Here is a 12,307-nt window from a genome sequence, read left to right as displayed (position 1 = left end):
AACATTTAGCACTGAGCCTAGCACAGAGTAGGAAGTGCCATTCCCTGTGTATTGAGTTCAGAAAGTTCTTGTGCTTCAAGCCCAGTCATGCCTAAGATAACTGGGGAGTCTAAGAGATTGGGGAATCTGAGCCTTTGGGTTTAATAGGCTCCATCAGTAGTTCTGGTAATCCACTAGGTTTGAAAACCACTGCACCAGAGAGTAGTGGAAGGAAAAAAAGACCCTACTAATCACTTTACTGTTCATCTTCTCTAGGTCAGTGCTTCTCAGACTTTGATGTGCACCTCAGTTACCTGGAGATCTTGTTAAAATGAAGATTTGAATTCAGCAGGTCTGGGTGGAGCCTGAGATTCTGCATTTCTAACCAACTCCCAGGGGTTTCCCATGCTGCTGGTGCACAGACCACACTTTGAGTTAGCAAGGCTCTAAAGTGGCCCCTGCCTTCCTGTTGTGACACTAGGCAAGCTGCTTTCCCTTTCTGGGCCCTTCTAACCTGGCACTCAGATCCTCTGACCAGGTTCTGCTTCCTAGCTCAGGTATGACACATTGGCCAACTGGCTCCCTGGAGGTGGGAGGAGGAGGGAACAGCCCCGGTAGCCAGTTGCTGTTGGGCCTTACCAAGGGGTGGGTACTCAGGGACGCTCTCCATGAACATGGGATTGCTCAGAATCATCTGGGTGATGCCTGCCTCCCCAGACTTCAGGGCATATGGGTTGTCTTCCAGCTTCTTGCCTGAGTGCCGGTCAAGCTTCTCTCTCAGCTCTGCAAACTTGCAGGTGATGGGCGCTGTGGCAGTCCAGAACTGGTGAGTAGCCAGCTGCAATGCTGCCGGGATGGTTGAGGATGATCACCTGGAACTGGGGGATAGTGGGGGGGAATGGGGGATGAGGAGGGTATTAGCCAAGCATCCTTCAAAGGAGGTGGCTCTGACCGGCTAAGGGGTCAGCTGCCTTGGACACATTTTAAATTATAATGAATATTTGAATGTTTATAGGGTATACCAAGTTCCGTGCAAAGCAAATGTCATTCATTTCAGTTTAATTTTCACAGCAAGGAGCCTGTGTAACCCAAAATTTCATAGCAAGGAAGTGGCAGAGCTGGGTATAAATGATGTCTATGAGTGATAGATATTATTATGTGTACTACTTCCCCCCACCTTTTAGAAAAATGGACTATAAAATAGCTACTTAACTTGTTAGGTGGCCCCAGGTCAGCTGTTTTATACATCACCTCATTTAATAATCCCAAGATCACTGCAAGGTAGTCCTAGCCTCCACATGCACAAAGAAGAATGTGCTAGGGACTTCCCTGGTAGCGCAGTGGTTAAGAATCCGCCTGCCGATGCAGGGGATCCATGGTCCGGGAAGATCCCACATGCCTCAGAGCAGCTAAGGCCGCATGTGACAACTACTGAACCCAAGCGCCTAGAGCCCGTGCTCCGCAACAAGAGAAGCCACTGCAATGAGAAGCCCGCGCACCACAATGAAGAGTAACCCCACTCGCCGCAACTAGAGAAAGCCCGTGGGCAGCAACAAAGACCCGACGCAGCCAAAACTAAATAAATTAATTAATTAAAAAAAAAAGAAGAATGTGCTAGACATTGCATTAAGAAAGGGTTTCATGGGACTTCCCTGGCAGTCCAGTGGTTAAGACTTGTGCTTCCACTGCAGGGGGCGTGGGTTTGTAGAGGGAGCTAAGATTCCACATGGCACGTGGCATGGCCAAATTGAAAAAAAAAAAAGAAAGGGCTTCATATTCTGACTCTGGGTCAAGGAAACACCTGAGAGGTCCAAGCATACAGATTCCCAGTTTCCACACGAACCACTAGGGAGAGTTCTAGGAACTTTTTTTTTTTTTTGGTGGTATGCGGGCCTCTCACTGTTGTGGCCTCTCCCGTTGCGGAGCACAGGCTCCAGACGCGCAGGCTCAGCGGCTACGGCTCACGGGCCCAGCCGCTCTGCGGCATGTGGGATCTTCCCGGACCGGGGCACGAACCCGCGTCCCCTACATCGGCAGGTGGACTCTCAACCACTGCGCCACCAGGGAAGCCCTAGGAATCTGAATTTTTGAAACACTTCCCCAGTGATTTCTAATGCATTTGGTTTGAGAACTACTGCTTTAAGGCATCAAGTTTGTACTTTGGAAATTAACCAGGTCACCAAAATGCATCATCTCGTTCAAGGGCAAACAGCAAATACACTGCAGAGTCAGGGTACTAACCCAGACTGACTGTACCTACACTGCTGACAAGAGCCCAGCATGGAGCCTGTGCTCAGTGACCACTTCCTGAATGACCCAGTGACCCATCCTGTTCTCAGGATGGTATGGCCACTTCAGGAGGACACCCGTAAGTGTGCTTTCTCACCTGGGAGAGGAAGCTCCCATCTCTAAGGGCGGGTCATTCTTGCTGTCCCCTGCCACATTGCCCTGCCTGATGTCCTTCAAGGACACGTTCTTCACACTGAAGCCCATGTTGTCACCAGGCAGGGACTCAGCCAGGGCCTTGCCGTGCACCTCCACAGACTTGACCTCGGTGGTGATGTTGCAGGGGACAAAGATCACCACCATGCCCGGCTTGAGGATGCCAGTTTCTACTTGGCCCACAGGCACGGTGCCAAGTTCCAGCTTCGGAACCAGGGCATCTGGAAAAGCAACCAAATGTGCACCTTTCTCAGCCCTGAGAAAGCCTGTCCCAGGTACCAGCTCGCACTTAACATGGGACCTCAAGGAACTTCTTTAAGCATTCTGAGCCTGGGCTTCCTCATCTGTGAAATGGCCATATCACTGCCTACTGGCAGACCAGCGTAAAGACACAAAAGACCACACTCAGTCCACCAAGCACAATACTTGATACGTACTATGTGCCCACTAAATGGTGGCAATTACTCCAAATCTCGCAGGCATTGCCCCTGAGTTGAGCCCATACGTTTTAGGAAGCAGAGATTCCTAGAATCTGAATAGCCCTTACATCTCATTCCATCTGCTCATTATACAGATGGGGAAACTGAGGTCCAGAGAAGAGAAAGGACTTGTTAATGTTCAGCAAAGTTAAGTAAACATTAGTAATAAGAACGAAAACAAGACTCAAACACTCTAATGCTCATACCTTCTAAAGACTAAGATGCTCCCCAACCGAAGTATCCTAAAGAATGCTGCAGCATGCGAAGACCAAGGAAGCAGACTTATAAGCAAGGGCACATTATTGAGTAAAAGACCGTCCAGGAAGATGATTTTCAGTATGACAGTGCATTGTATGCAGGCCTTTTAAGCAGATATTGTCTTTACTCCTCTAAAAACCCTACCCAAAGCTCATCAGAGACATCATCTTTGCCTTCAAAGATGTATCAGTTAACTGGAAGTCCAGGACAGGGGACATACAGAAAGGATCAAGGTGGTTGATATTAAGGGCCAGGTGGGCTGACCAAGAGCTGGTCAGCTCTTGGACCTTATAGGTCAGGCAGACAATTGGAATCCTGACGAAGTTCCTCCTTTCAGCCGTAGGTCCTCGAGCAAACGTCTAGGCTTCGAAACTTCAGTGTCCCACCTGTATCAGAGGAAACACCGGCCCCTAGCACAGCACTGTAGAGAGGGGTAGGTGCCCTGGCCCTGAGGGCACTCACAGCAAGCTCTGTGACCTCTTAGTTCTTAGTGAGACTCTCAGAAGGGGAAGAGGCAACCGCTGCCATGGGTGACAGGGTGGGGAAGGGGCGTCAGGGAAGGTTTTGGTGGATGGGGAAGGAGGCTCCAGTCAAGGAAGCCTTCTTCCATGGAAGAGAAGCAAAGCTATGCAGTACAGAAGCCACACAGAACACATCTCGCCTCATGGACTCAAAAATTAGTGGCCCAAGGAAGAAGGCTACCATTTCTATTAACACTCAACTCTTATAGAGGATGGGGGAGAGGGGAGAGGTAGGAGGCTTTGAAAAAATTTAATAAGCAATTTTGTATAAATAATTCAAACTTGTAAAAAAAATAAAAGTATTCCTTCTTTTTCCAGAGGGGATAATTGAGGGTCAGAAGTAGGTTGCCAAAGGACCAATGACTGGCAGATGGCTAAACCAGGAGCTGATAATGAGGCCAACTCCTTATCAAACACCAGCCTCCTCAACGAGGGTGAGCTCTTCAATTAATTTGATGAACTTGGCAACTCACTTAGCTCTGTGTCAACTCACAGGCCTGCATAGCCTTTGAGGTTGGCATCATCTCCATCTTAAAGCTGGGGAAACCGAGGAGTTCGATGTCACAGGTATTTGAGAGCTGAGTCTAAACTCCAAGTCTACCATCTAGTCCACTGGCTGCATGCTTTGTTCTTTTGGCATCTAGAACATGGTAGGTGCCTAATAAATGCTCAAAAGGACATGAGCATGAAACTCCCTTATCTTACTAGCTGAAATGTGTAACAAAACTCAGGGTGTGGGTGGGACTTCTTTGGTGGCACAGTGGTTAAGAATCCGCCTGCCAATGCAGGGGACACGGGTTTGTGCCCCGGTCCGGGAAGATCCCACATGCCGCGGAGCGGCTGGGCCCGTAAGCCATGGCCGCTGAGCCTGCGCGTCCGGAGCCTGTGCTCAGCAACGGGAGAGGCCACAACAGTGAGAGGCCCGCGTACCGCAAAAAAAAAAAAAGCTTCAGATTTGTCATTTTAGATGAGTCCCCCTTTACCACTAACGCACTCTTACCTTGTCCCTTTACCTTTTAGGTTTTTCTCAGCACTTGCCATCATACACGATATTATTCCCCACTCCCAACACACACACACACACACACACACACACACACACACACACACACGACTGTGAGTGCTGTGAGCAGAGCTGCTTCTTATTCACTGTGGTACCCTCAGCACCAAGCACAGTGCCCTGTGTGCAGAAGTTCAAATACCGTCCAAAGGAACACATTGCCAATGGCAGTTCTAATCTTTCTCAAGGGCAATTGGGCAGGATATGTCAGAAGACTCCAAAATAATGCCTACCCTTTGTTTCATTAGGGATTATAGTAATTAAGTTATTGAGGACACGTGCAAAGATTTATTTACCAAAATGCTTATGGCAATTTTAAATAAAATTAGAAACAGTATTCTTAGAAGCTTGTGCCCTTGGGCTATTCCTTAACTGTGTTCCAGTTTTCTTATTTCACATGGGAATAAAATGCCTTCTTCATGGGGTTCTGTATGTGTAAAGTGCTTAGTCTGGTATCTGTCACATAGTAATTTCTTCTATCATTAATCACCATTTTCATTTAATAATGGATATGCCTAAACAAAATACTGTATTTTGAGATTCAATACAAAACAAAATACAAAAATATTTATTTATTTAGTTAGTTAGTTGTGCTGGGTCTTAGTTGCAGCATGCGGGATCTTCATTGTGACATGCGGCATCTTTAGTTGCGGCATGCGGGCTCTGTTTTAGTTGCGGCATGTGGGATCTTTAGCTGTCATACAGAATCTTTTGGTTGCAGCAAGAGGGCTCTTAGCTGCAGCATGTGGGATCTAGTTCCCTGACCAGGGATCAAACCTGGGCCCCCTCATTGGGAGCGTGGAGTCTTAACCACTGGACCACCAGGGAAGTCCCTGAACATGTTTCAATGGCAAGGAAATTTTAAAAATTAGAAGTGTTATAGAATATTATGTTTAGTTTGAGTCCAGCTGTGAACGTCGAGAAAGAACTACATGAAAACTAGGTTATCTGTTAAGCCATAGGATTGCAGTTTGTGCTTCATATCTGCATGAAATGCTCCTTCTAAAAAGTTAGAGATTACTTTTATAGTCAGAAAAAGAGAGCTATGTACATGGGGAGCAAAAGCTTAAGAATCCTCAAGTCAGTTATAGAAAAGGTAGGCTTTAGGCAAATGCAATAAGTAGTAGCAGTTAGCGCTTGAGCGCCAACTGTTTGTGTGAACAGATGCCCATGTGGAGTCTCCCAGGTAATTCCTACAACCCCATGAAGTGAGTCCTAAGTCCCAGAGCATTAATACCTCACTCGTCCCTTTACTGTGGGCAAGGGATGGAAATGGGGCTTGAACCCAGGTCTGATGCTAGAGCTAGACTTCCTTAGTAGGGTGACACTCATCTAGGAATGTTAAACCCTACTAGATTCTGGGATCCACGGGAACAGTGACTATATCTTAGACAGTTATAATGCCCCCATAACTGCCTAACCCGTCCTGAGAGGTAGGATAGCTTAGACACAGTGAGCATGGGCTAGAATTCTAGACTCTGCTAGCACTACCCAATAGAACTTTCTGCAGTGACAGAAATATTTCATAACTGCACTGTCCAATATGGTAACCACACATGGTTGCTGGGTACTTGAAGTGTAGCTAATGCAACTAAGGAACTGCGTTTATTTGATTTAATCATTTAAATAGCCACATATAATCAGTGGCTACCATATTGGACAGTGAAGCTCTATGCTTACTAGTCACGTAGTCTTGGGTTACCTCTGTTTGTTCCTCTGTAAAATGGGAATCAAATCATGTATCCCATGGGGATGGAGATCACTCACAGTGACTGGCCTAGAAGCACACTCTAAATCCTAGGTATTATATTCTAGGAAAAGCCCAAAGATTTGACTTGGAAAGTCTCATGTAATTGGCCCTGCCCCCATACGCCCTCACCTTTGTGCTGGGTTCTGTCATGTTGTCCCCAAGCCCGCCTCAGATGGGCAAAAAGACAACAGCCTTAGTGTTGTAACCGATCTTCTTGAGAGAGGACTTTACCTCCTTGCTGATTTCCTCAAAGCACGTCCTACAGTAAGGAGGCTCTGTGATGTCCATCTTGTTGACCGCCACCATGAGCTGCTTCACGCCCAGTGTATAGGTCAGCTGTGCATAGTCACGGGTCTGCCTGTTCTTGACGACGCCAGACTCAGACTCGCCTACACCACTTGCCACGGTCAGCACAGCGCAGTCCGCCTGGCCTGAGGGACAGAGAGGAAGGTCCAACTCAGACCTGTCCTAGAACAACCACTGCCCATCCCCATAGCAGGGCCCCCATGGCAGAGCAGATAGCCCCCCCTGGTGGTACTTGTGAGATACCCATGATCATGTTCTTGATGAAGTCCCTGTGACCCAGGACATTGATGTTGGTGATGTAGTGTGTCTTGGTCTCGAACTTCCACAGGGAGATGTCAGTGGTGTGCCATGCCCCTGCTCCGCCTTCAGCTTGTTCAACACCCAGGTGTACTCGAAGGAGCCTTTGCCCATCTGGGCCAGGAGTGGGAGGGAAAACCCCAGGGTCACTCTGCCTTCCAAAGCTGCCTACCGACCAAGAAGAAAGTTCCCAAGTAAGCTGAGAGTCAGAGGAGACAGTAACAGGGCAGTGTATGGAGATGCCTTTGAATTTTTAAAATAATAGAATGTATTACTTGTACAATTAAGTTTTTCTTTCAGAGCAAGTTTTAGAGTCAGAATGACCCAGGGCCACAGTGAGCCTTGAATTAACAGCAGCAAACATGTAAGTAATGCTGACCGTGTACCTGGTGCTGTTTTTAGTACTTAACATGGATTATCTCATTGAATTCTCACAGCGATTCAGTGACGTGTTATTACCTCCGTTCTACAGATGACATAATAGAGAAATGAACTGACTAGCTCAGGATCACACAGGTAATAAGCACCAGAGGCAGGATTTGAACCAAAGTCATCTGACGCTAAAGTTCATGCTCTTAACCATTACCCTGTGTTAAATGGTAGCTGTGACTGAGAATTACCCCTGGGATCCTGGGTAAGTTGAATTTCTTTCAGCACTGGTGAAAATGAGGCTACTAAAAATTCTGTAGCATATACAGGTTACCATGTTAGCCTAGGGTGTACTCTACCTCTTGCCAGCTGGGAGACCCTGAACATTTGTTCATTTCAGTTCTAAGTGCTGTGCTAGGCCCTGAGGGCAGAGTGGAGATCAGGAGAATCCAGAGACCAGGTGGATTCTTCAAGAAAATGAATTAGTTTATTAGGAGATAGGACTAGAACCCAGGTGTCCTGACTTAGGAACTTGTATAAAGTCTCCCACAGTTTAGAATAAATATTAGATAAGTAGTTCTCAAAGAGTGGTTCCAGGTCCTCTAGCTGTGTTTTTTAGAGGCTACATGATATGAAATTGCAACAGATTTAATGCAGAAGCTGATAAGAGAATCCAGCTGTCCGCCATTAAGCCAGACATTAATGATACCTGCAAAAAATGTAAAACAATGCCACCGCTCTAAAATTCTTTTGTTTTGAAAAATAGTTATTTTTCAAACACAAAACTATGATATTTATTTAATATGTAAGGGGTTTATCACTGTTTTTTTAAAATAGATTTATTTATTTATTATTTTTGGCTGCGTTGGGTCTTCGTTGTTGCGCGTGGGCTTTCTCTGGTTGCGGCGAGCAGGGGCTACTCTTTGTTGCGGTGCGCGGGCTTCTCATTGTGGTGGCTTCTCTTGTTGCGGAGCACGGGCTCTAGGCGCGCGGACCTCAGTAGCTGTGGCTCGCAGGCTCCAGAGCGCAGGCTCAGTAGTTGTGGCGCACGGGCTTCATTGCTCCGCGGCATGTGGGATCTTCCCGGACCAGGGCTCGAACCCGTGTCCCCTGCACTGGCAGGTGGATTCCTAACCATTGCACCACCAGGGGAGTCCCCATACTGTTATTTTTAAATGAATTAAATATTTTTAAAACTCAGGTTTTTGTTTGTTTGGTTTTGGGTTTTTTTGCGGTACACGGGCCTCTCACTGTTGTGGCCTCTCCCATTGCAGAGCACAGGCTCCGGATGCACAGGCTCAGCAGCCATGGCTCACAGGCCTAGCCACTTCACGGCACGTGGGATCTTCCCGGACCGGGGCACAAACCCGTGTCCCCTGCATCGGCAGGCGGACTCTCAACCACTGCTCCACCAGGGAAGCCCTAAAAACTCAGTTTTAATTTTGAATATGGTAAATGTAGATATGTCTAATTGATATAAACAAAAACTCTTTGGGGCTCCTGTAAGAGTATAAAGGGTTTCTAAGACCCGAAAATTCGAGAACCACCACATCCGGTCATTTGTTTCTCCATGAACTTCTCGGTTATGCTCCACCATACTGGCTTTGGGCCAGCCCGTCTTTTCTCAGGGTTCTAAAGCTTTCCTGACTGGCCCCTGACATATAAGTGGCTCCACAGCAACTGACGGCACCTCTGGAAGCCAAGAGTAGGAAAACAGGATCTATGTAGCCAATGGCACAAATTTACACCCTGTTAATTACTGTCTTTTTTCAATCCTCCTTATTTATACCTCTGCAGCAGCTGGTTCTCAGACCCCTCCCATCTTGTTGACATGCTTCTTCAACTTTCTCCAAGGTTTTCCACCCACCTCCCTCGCCCTCCATTCTCATTCTCCTGCATGGGCTTCTCTTTCTCCACCCATCCCAGGGCTCTGTCCCTCACCCTTTCCCACAGCATGTGCCCTGCTTACTCCTGTGGTCTAGTCTCCAACCTGGGCTTCCCTTCCAAGCTCCAGACGTCAATATACAGCTGCCCCGTGGACACCTCAAGTGTCACACATCTAGGGCAGACTCGTTCAGACCCAGACCAGCTCTGCCTCTGGTATTCACCAACCATCCACTTTCTCAAGCCAGGAATTCCTCTTCTTCCCTCACCCCCTTACCTAGAGCTAACCCCTAAGTTCTGTGGATTCCCCACCTCTGCGCCCCTGGACTCCATCCATTACTCTCCATGCCACTGCTGCTGCCTGAGCCCAGGCCAGCATTCTTGCTCACCTGTTCAGCTGCAACCATCTGCTGACTGGCTTCCCAGACCACAGTGTTGGGCCCTTTGGTCTGTTGTCCGTTTGCTGCCCCCAGTGTGCTCTTCCTAAAAGACTTGTCTGACCCCGTCATTCCCGTGCTTGCAGTCCTTTAGTGGCTGCAGGGACAGTGGCTAGACTCCTTAGCAGGGCTGTCAAGGCCCATGTCCCCCTTTCGTCAACCGCACTCCACCTGAGGTGCTCTGACCCGCTGTTCTGGTCTCCTCGTGGCCCATGGATACCCTCCTCATTCCCTCAAGACTCAGAGGGGGTCCCTTCCTCTGGGAAGCCTTCAGGGCCTCCCAGGCCATGTTCATTATCCCTGCCCTGGGCTCCTACAGCACCCACACAGCTACTGAGCTGGTCGTGTGGCACAATGGTGTGTGACCAAGAGTTCCTGGGGGACAAGGCTTGTTCTGTTCGCCATTGTATCTCCAGGGGCTGCCTCAACATCCATAATAGATGCACGGCAAGTGAATCCTTTTCCCCCTTTTAAATGAGGATGCAGCTTTACCTCCTGAGATGCAGTGTGGCACACTTGAGTTTAAACCTTGGTGCCACCTTCAGGCGAGCTGTTTAACCCTCCTGAGCCTCATTTCCTCACCTGGAAAATGGTAGCCACACCACCTGCCTGGAATGATTAAGAAAAGCACCTAGCAGCCCAGCAGGTGCTCAGCGGGAGTGGGCTGTGCCCTCCCCCGGCATAAAGGCTCCCTCCCAGGGAAACCAAGGCTGGAAAGGGGGCAGGGGGCACTCAGGCAAAGCAGCCTCAGCTCGGAGGCCTCCTTCTCAAACCTTTCGATGGTCCTCTTGTTGACACCCCCTCATTTGTAGGTAAGACGCTCATTTGTGGTGGACTTGCCCGAGTCCACGTGGCCGATGATCACGATGTTGATCTCTTGCCCATGCTGGGAGCTGCTGGGAGAGAGAAGGACAAGTGTGCTCAGGGCCCCTGCCCCTAGCTCACCTTCCCTGGGACTGGGCCGGCAGAGGTTGAGACAGAAGAGGAAAACAGTTGGCCAGGAAGGAAGGGGAAGGGGCCCTCCCCAACACCTTGCACCTGGGGAGGCTGCTCTGGTCTCTCCCCCAGCTCCAAGGGGGTCATGTCTACCTCCTGAGTCGGGAGGAACCCCTGGTGCTTCTTGGCATCTAGAGCCGACCCACCGGGTGCCTGGCCCCACCCCCTTTTACAGCCCACATCCCAGGCCTGCCCCTTGCATCCCCACATCCCCATTGGCTCCCACGGTCCTCTGGACCACGTGGGAAAAACCCAGGACCCAGCTCTCAGGGGGTGGGCTGTCATGTTTCAGGTGGGGAGGGAGATGAGCCCGCTGCCCACCAAAAGGAGACACCTGTGGGCTCTGAGATGCTGAACGACACCTTCTCCCCACCACTCCCAATGCCAGGTTGGACACTAAGAGATGGCCCAACTGGAGAGGCCACAGCAGTGAGAGGCCCGCATACTGCAAAACAAAAAACAAAAAACAAAAAACAAAAAACGGTTAGGCCTAAATTGGTTTCTCTATATCTGGTTCTTTTCTTCCGGAGTCCTCCTACCCTATCTACTAGGGACAGTTTTATTTCTCACCCATCTTGGCCTTTCAGCTCATGTTTCTGAGACTCTCTGTGGAGTGCTGGGAAGGAAATTGGCTTTAGGATCCAAAGACCAGGCCCCAAGTCGCAGCTCTACCACCTCATGGCTGTGTGAACTTGGGCAGGTCACCTGACCTCTCTGAGACCCATTATCTCATCCGTAAGGGAAGGATGGTGATAGCCGTCCTCACAGGATTATTGTGAACGTCATGTGAGCTGTAAAATGATTTTGCTGCAGGAATGCCTGTTTGTTGTATGGCATTAGCCTGTAGAAATATGTCAATAAGTGCCCAATCAATGGTTTTAACACGCTGATTATTTGCTGACCACCTCCCCAAATGGGTCAGAAATTTCATTTTACCTCTTAAGGGGTTTTCCAGTATCTGGGTTTTTAAAAGCACTGGACTGGGCTTTTTGCCAAGGGGAGGTTGATAGTGACTTAATTGTCCCTGAGAGTCCTTCTCTGCACTAGCCTATCATCACCCCAGAAACTCCACCATCGGCAGTGTTTTAGTTCAGGCTGCTATAACAAAACACTACAGACTGCACGGCTTAAAAACAATAGAAATTTATTTCTCACAGTTCTGGAGGCTGGAAGTCTGAGGTTAGGATGCCAGCATGGTTGGGGGAGGGCCCTCTTCTGGGGGGCTGACTTCTTGTTGTGTCCTCACATAGTGGAGGGGGTAAGGGAGCTCTCTCAGGCCTCTTTTATAAGGGCGCAGTCCCCAAAGGCCAGATCTCCTAATACCATCACATCACGCATTCAGATTTCAACAACGGAGGCATTCAGACCAGAGCAAGCAATTTGCTGCTTCGGGTTCCTCTTTTTTTTTTTAAAATAAATTTATTTATTTATTTACAGTTTATTTTTGGCTGCATTGGGTCTTCCTTGCGGTGAGCAGGGGCTACTCTTCGCTGCGGTGCGCGGGCTTCTCATTGTGGTGGCTTCTCTTG

The 12,307-nt window shown here is 48.6% G+C and overlaps 1 pseudogene across 1 annotated transcript; it reads right to left on the bottom strand.

The window, feature by feature from the left end:
• Positions 1–527: 527 nt before the first annotated feature.
• LOC309799089 (elongation factor 1-alpha, somatic form-like) lies at positions 528–11,564 on the bottom strand (annotated as a pseudogene). Its single transcript has 7 exons — positions 11,545–11,564; positions 10,534–10,738; positions 7,028–7,206; positions 6,696–6,915; positions 2,366–2,642; positions 619–851; positions 528–562 (listed from the first exon to the last, which is right to left on the bottom strand). The product of its transcript is annotated as an elongation factor 1-alpha, somatic form-like (transcript).
• Positions 11,565–12,307: the final 743 nt, after the last annotated feature.

Source organism: Mesoplodon mirus (genome assembly GCF_964341445.2).
Source record: "Mesoplodon mirus genome assembly, chromosome: 3".
NCBI classification, from domain to species: domain Eukaryota; kingdom Metazoa; phylum Chordata; class Mammalia; order Artiodactyla; family Ziphiidae; genus Mesoplodon; species Mesoplodon mirus.
Note: the sequence above shows the minus strand (reverse complement) of the source record. Positions and strands in the feature narration are given on the sequence as shown.